Here is a 7458-nt window from a genome sequence, read left to right as displayed (position 1 = left end):
AAATGGATATACAAAACCATCCAAGAGCAATGTTCTCAAACACAAAACCACTAAAACATTTCATCACCAGCAACGAAGAATGAGATCTAAAGAGCACAACCATACCTGAGAATTTCTCATTCTGAGCAACCACAATTGGCGAGCCCTCCAGCTACAAAGAAAAACAAACAACAAAAATGGAACTTTTTGAATCAAGAATCAAAGGAGAATGAAACAGAGAAACCGTCCAGTTGTTCACACTCGCAAGACAAGAGGCGAATGCAGCAGCCATAGGGCTCCTCATCCACACGGACCACCAGCTGGGGCACACCTCAAAAGCGAAGAACTTAGAACCGATAGACATAGCATCTGAAGGTATTATCATCGACCTGCTCGATCCGCTCCGCATCGAGAGACCGAGTACTGGCTCGCTGGCAAGCTCATATACTCCGCTGAAACACCAAACAACATCTCGATACTCTTTCTTTTTCGATTTAGAAGCAAGGATTGAAGAGAGGGATTCGAGAGTCACCGAGAGGGCGTTGGAGTTGCTGAGACGGTGGTGGACTCGGAGCTGCGGGCGGAGAAGCGAGCACGGGGCACGGCGGAGGAGGAGGCAGAGGCGCGGACGAAGAGAGGGGCGGCGAGAGGGGCGATTGGGGGCGGAGATGAAGCGAACCAGCGAGGAGTTGAGCGCCATTGGAGAGCTCTTCGAAGCTCGCGAAGAAGACGAAGAGAGAAAGAGAGTGAGAGATGGGGATAAAACGAAAGAGATGCGATGGAATGGGATCTGGTGTTTTATACTAAACAGCAAATAGATATTTGTAGCGTATCATATGCTGCCACGTTGCTATAATGGAATCTTCTTGAATGGGTCCCACCTTGTCAAGAATGTTTTCATTTGTGTCCTTCTAAAGGTTTTTAATTGGGATATATTGAAAATTGGGTTTTTATCTTTGTACCCCTGCAAAAATAAAAATTACTTGTGTACCTCATAAAAATGATGTTTGCTTATAACCCTATAAATAATTTTTATTTATTTTTACATCAATAATTAATTTAAAAAAATTATTAAAAACTAGACAATCATTTACCTTCTTTTTTTTTCTAAATTTAAAAAAGTAACTAATTTGGATTTTTTTTTTAAATAAGTTCCCATTGAGAGCAAGTGTAGTATATATATATATATTCTAAATGTAGATCAATCAGAAATTTATTGAAATAAAAAACAGTATTAAGCAAAGACTACATAAATAAACAAACTATGAAAAATAAAGAAAAAAATTACACAAAATAAAATACCAATAAGATGAAATAAATTTACAAAATAAGTCTATCGAAAACTGGAAGCGAAGAGCGGAAAAGGATTACGAAACTGACAAAAGAAGCAAAAGTACCATTAGTCGAATATCGAAACTGTAGCTTCATTGAGCGAGATATGAGATCCACGATACGTCAGGTCGAGGTCCTACAAAATTAGAGGCTTTTCTTGATTATCGCTAGCTGACTTCATCATGTGTGCGCTTTTGAGAATCGAGTTGTATTTATCTAAGCAATAATCATATTAATTGATTTTGCAAATCAACGATGAGATTCTATGAGAAAATGCAATTATGTCAGCTGACAGATATTCACCAAATAGTACGAATGAGGAGGTTTTCTAGGTCATAACAACCGAAGACTATATTGATGTCCGTCTAGTCAGACCATGCCTCCTCTCGATTAGAGGACATATTAGAGACATTGAGAAAGACAAAGTAGTGCAACTCAATTCTAGTTGCAAAAAAGAATGCCCTCCAATGCTACATTGAAAGCACACAAATTGTTGTGGAAATTCTATTGCAGCCCTTTTTAAACAGATTATCTAGGGTGATGATCTTGTTAAATCTAGTCAATTAAAGATTTTAATTTTAAGGGGACAGTCTCCTTTTGAGAGTAATTTGTTAACAAGCTTCCACCACACTATAATTCAGGTTTCAAATTTAGCTGTGTCTGTGGTAGACCTGTTTTATCCAAAGACCAGATTATGCAACCCCTTTTGTAAGCATAATTAACAGTCATTCTAAAAGTTTACGTGAACTAAGCATATATTAGTAACCAGAGAGTTAAACCCAACTACCATGAGGTATTGATTCTGTCATCCAAGGAAAAAATTTTAGCCACACAAACCTTGAGCTTTCCTTCAAACCATCTATCGTCAATAGGAAAAACATTTCAAGAAAGCATCACATCTCAACAATTAAGAATGCTCGTGCCAACAACCTTCGGCCCATCGCAGACACGAGTCATCGAGTAAAAGCTCTCACCGAAGGAGTTCAATTCCCCGAGCTATTTCCGCCAAGCTTAATAAGACATGACAGCGTCACCACGCCAGTCAGCTGACACCCCATCCTCACTTGCTCCACCCTGCATCACAGGTGGCACGTCCCCCAGGCTCCCAGCGGCCTTCCTACCTACCCTCTTCCAAAAAAAACACAAAAATGCCTTTCCAAAAGAACAATTTTCTACCTGGCAAAGTATTAAAAGAGCAAGTGCAGCATCTATTCTTGGACAGCTTAAATTTTCTCCGGGGTCTAGAAGTATCAATTTGACAGACAAATATAAACAAAAATGAGATGAAATTGAATACAATACTGGGTACCATCATCAAAATATCTATAAAGAATGCTTGATTGATGATATACAACAACATTAATTCTCGACTATAAAATGGTTCCGGTTATGGTACAACTATTTGATCTAAAGTTACATATAAATACACCAATCGAATCAATCTCTGCATGAACATAGTCTACAAAGACGAAGTTCTTTCTGGGTCATGTAACAGGACCAGAGATGCGCTTACGATCGCAGCCCAAGGAGAAGCGTCATTGATTCAAGGGATCGGGTCATGCGCAGGAAGAAAGTACAGCACAAAGAATTAAGATTTTCTGCAGATGAATCCTCATATGCCTTTGCATGATGAGCACTTGAGTGTGTGTGTGTTGTTGTTCATATCTATCAAGCATCTGTGTGACAAAATGAATTTTCTCAGTTCATGCATAAACCCACAGAGAACAACAAAGCACTAAACATTATTAAAACTAATCATATGGACAAGTATCTAATATGTTTCAGCAAAATTGAAATATTCTGCACTTTGTCTTATTTTGCAAGCATGATGGTTAGTTAGAACCCAAAGAAATAAGAAAACTAGACTGAAATGAAGAGTTCAATGTATTGATATTCAAGCATATGACAAAAGCAAATCAGACTGAAATGTTAAACAGAACATGCAAGACCTTGAAAAAGTTAGCTTTTAGATTTGATTATTTACCTGTTGTTTAGATAAGACTGTGGATGGCAAAGGTACACAGGAGCCAAACCATTCAGGTTGGCTTGAGTGAATGATTTTTGTGCACCGCCACTGATACCCTGCAAGGTTTCAGAAAGAAATATTTTTCCTGCTCCTGAAGGACTATCATGTCACCATCATAGACTTTGTTTGAAGTCCTCAATGTTCATGCCAACGTAATCTGTATTGAAGAAGAATGAAAGAAACCACTTGTTAGTATGATTCGAAATGCTGGGCAATACAAACTTTGGTTGGGATAACAAAACCATCCATAAAACTGAAAATCAGAATCCCCAGAAGACCAAAATGGTGCTTTTCAGTACACAATTTATAGGCACAATTAATCAAGTAGAAGCGGAGGAAAGCAACTAATTACTCCAAACCCAAATGTTTGAAATTAAAAAAAAAAAGAGGCGTGACATGCGCCATATACTTAACCAGTAGTATCTATATTTTCAAAGATATTAAAAATACTTGTTATTTTCATGTAATTTCAAGAGATGAATGTTTGTACCTGCCACTCAGGTGCAGGTCCAGGCATGGTGAATTGAAAGTTCTTTACCGCAAACAACAATGGAGCGAGTCTTCCCAGGAGCCATTGGTATGTTGAAAGAGCATATCCATATGTCCCATTTCTGGTCTCCAAAAATTGGCAATTTTGTGTCTATCTCAATCCTGAAACAGAGAGATCACATCCAAAGAGAAAATATTTAGGAAAAAAATTTCAGATTAAAAGGACCTGAGGCTTTATATTCAGCAAACAACTCTAAAAGTGGAGGGTAGGCAGGACAGCACTGTCACACATATACTCAAAAGTGCCCATGCTCGCGCCTACAGTGGCAAATCCAAGAACACTGTAATAGCAAATCTGTAACAGGCCACGTGTTTGCACCAAACACCTTTACATGACCTTTAGATCAAGCCAAATGAATAACACACACACACTTTCTAGTGTCATGAACACGCTAAAACAACCCAGTACGTGTGAGGTTCTCCCCAGAATTTAACTCTTCCTATGTCTTTCAGCAAATAACAGTGTAATTTCTCCAGTGAAATTATAACATATGGTAAAGCTGGATTCTTGCAAAACATCATGAAACAATATAAGATAAAGAGAGTCAAATATGTCTTTACATTATACAGGAGATGCATAAACTTTCCCATCAGACAGCCACTAAATAAGGCATCTTCCAACGAAAGTCAATTCACAAAGGAATGACCAAAACCAAATAAAGGAGATCTGGAAAGCAGCGATGGTGCAAATCCATGAAACTACTTATTGATATAATAACAAGCGAGCCACAAATTCCAGCACTAATACGAGGATTAGCATCAGATGATGCAGCATCCAGGAAACACCACTCGATTCCATCTGTCTGAAATGGCAATGGCTTAGTCGCTATCCTCCTCTTCCAGTCACCGTAAGAGCATCATTGGAAAAAGGCCGTGTTTAAATGCAATATGAAAGTCGACATGATTACTTCTAATCATGATTTAATTTCATGATTAATACATAGAAAAAGACACCATGATAAAATTTCCAGTTTTCATTTGCTAGCTGTACATCACCAAAAGTAAATATAGCAGTTCTCACACGAAAGTCCAAAAATATTTCCCATCGTGCACAGGATTTATATTTGACATATTGATACAAAATCTTGGACAGACAGATACGATACACAAGTGCTGTCCACCTGAGATGCAGGATGGAGGCAATCATCTATAGACTTTATCCACAATCCACATAGATTTGAGCACCCAGAAACTAAAATTTAGGGTGTACAGAAGAGGTATTGACATCAAGGGTCTGCAAAATTACAAGCGACACTATGACTTGTTAAAATACAAGGTCATACATGATGGTAAAATGTCTACAGAAACTTTTGGCGATTATATAGAGCAGTTCTTTATTAAAAACAAGTCCAATCTACAAGGTCCACCATTTGTACTCAAAGAGCACAGGGTGTGTTCTGATCTATTGAAAGTGTGGGAGCTGTAATGTAGTGCACATCCTAAGCTAATCATCCTCTAACACGCCCCAGTCAATAATATATATTAATCGGTGAGGAAATTTTACACGAAACGAGTGAGTGAAGTCATCAATCATGATCAGATCAGCATTTCTGTAATTCAATTGCAAAGAGAAAATTTGCAAAATGATTCATTGGCAAGGATTTCACTATAACAAGTAGTTAAGCTCAAAACTATCAATCAATGATCACATAAACATTTGCACTCAATATCAAAAGCACTACCTTACGTGCAAAGTCAATATGTGAGAGGATCGGAAACAACATATGTCATATCCATGAGTATAAATCTCTCTGAATAGTCACTGTTGAGAATGAGGGATCAGCGAAGTCATCTGGCAACCTAACAAACAAAACCATCCAAAAAACCACAATAATTTTACAATGATCTAAACAAACAGCTGCAAATATTCACAAGTACTCATTGGAGGCTTTGCAAGAAGCGGCAGCCTTTTCCCACCCATTCGCATTGTGCAGGCCAAAACAAACAACAAGCCCTGAGAAACTAGGGTTTGGAAATCTAGCAACACAAGCTCTCTTCGGATCGGGCGGCGTTCGCCCGGCCCTTCCCTGCGCCGCCTGAGGGATCCGCGTGCGTGCACGCTGCAGGTGCGATCAAACGACCACCCATGATACATGAGCACTCCCAAGCACCCGTCTCACTCGATCACTCACTCCTCCTGCGCCAAAAACAACAATGAAATCAATGAATTGCTCAACAATCTCAAAGATCTCAATTTGAAGAGTGGATTACCGAAAGCAGGGCAAAGACGATGAGGGCAGCGGTCATCGACAGCAACCCATTCGCCGGAGTTGTCTTTCCAGAGGACGATGTCGCGGTTGAGGAGCTGGAACGGAGTGAGCGCTTGGGATCGAGGTCCTCTATAAAGGGAAACTGGGTACCAATGTGATCCCTCCAGCGAAAAACCTCCTCCGACGAAGAGCGCTCTCGCGAGAAATCCTCTCGATCTGGATGGACCCTTGAGCATCAGCGACTGGAGAAGAGGGCCAGCCGCAACTCGGAGAGGCGGTGACCGGCAGAAGAGGAGCAGCGGCGGCGTAGGGAGAGAAGGACGAGGAGGAGAAGGAGAATAGGAGATGGAGAAGAGAGGGGCTGAGAGAAGGGAGGAGGTGGGAGATGGAGAAGGATGCCAATGGAGCTGCAGGTGCCGCCATTGATATGGGAGCTCAAAAGATATGATTTTGTGTTTGGGCAGAGGACCATTGACACTGAAACAAAGAGGATTTAATTCTTTACATAAACCCTATAGACCATAGATGTATTTCCTCGCCTAGCCTCATTAGACATATAGCGTATAATTAAACTCATCACATTTAGTCGAGTTTACGTCATTTTAAATACGTTGGTGTAGCGACATACCGATAAATTATAAGGTTAATTATCTACCTAGAAATATCACGCGATTCCAACGTATCCGATTAAATAACATGAAGACTTGGTGTGCATACCAAGTATTAAAAGATGACAAAACGGAAAGTATCTATATATCAAATAAAATTATATATATATATACATATAACAAATAAATACTCCTTTTATTTATTTATTATATATATATATATATATATATATATACATCTCTCTCTCACAATAAACACATTTCACGACGTCGTCGAGCTTAGCATAAACTCGACGAGCGTCTATTCGCTTCCTTAATTTTATTTTAAATTTTCTGAGTATTAACAAGTTAAGAGGTAATTTGATATATAAATTTTGTGTACATATAATATCCTTATAATTATATATATATTTATTTATATCTATATCTAAAAGTTAATTTCTAACTATAGAAAACGTTACATAGTACTCAAGTTTTTATGTAGGATGTACACTTTAGTCGTTGTTTATCCATATTTAATAAATAAATAAATAATAATGGAAAATATATAATTTTGCTACTCCAATTTCATATTAGCCCATAATTATTAAAACAATCATTTGGTCTTTTTCACTATATATATATATATATATATATATATATATATATATATATATACATGACTAAAGCATCGTCTCAGCGCATGTTCAGTATAGCGTCCGCGATGATGACATCTGCCATAGAATTTTAACAGGACTGGGCGACGCGATTGATT

General features: G+C 38.4%; 1 pseudogene; it reads right to left on the bottom strand.

The window, feature by feature from the left end:
• Window positions 1-2322: 2322 nt before the first annotated feature.
• Window positions 2323-5807, bottom strand: LOC120275583 (annotated as a pseudogene).
• Between the last annotated feature and the right edge of the window lie 1651 nt (window positions 5808-7458).

Source organism: Dioscorea cayenensis, chromosome 14, assembly GCF_009730915.1.
Source record: "Dioscorea cayenensis subsp. rotundata cultivar TDr96_F1 chromosome 14, TDr96_F1_v2_PseudoChromosome.rev07_lg8_w22 25.fasta, whole genome shotgun sequence".
NCBI lineage: Eukaryota > Viridiplantae > Streptophyta > Magnoliopsida > Dioscoreales > Dioscoreaceae > Dioscorea > Dioscorea cayenensis.
Note: the sequence above shows the minus strand (reverse complement) of the source record. Positions and strands in the feature narration are given on the sequence as shown.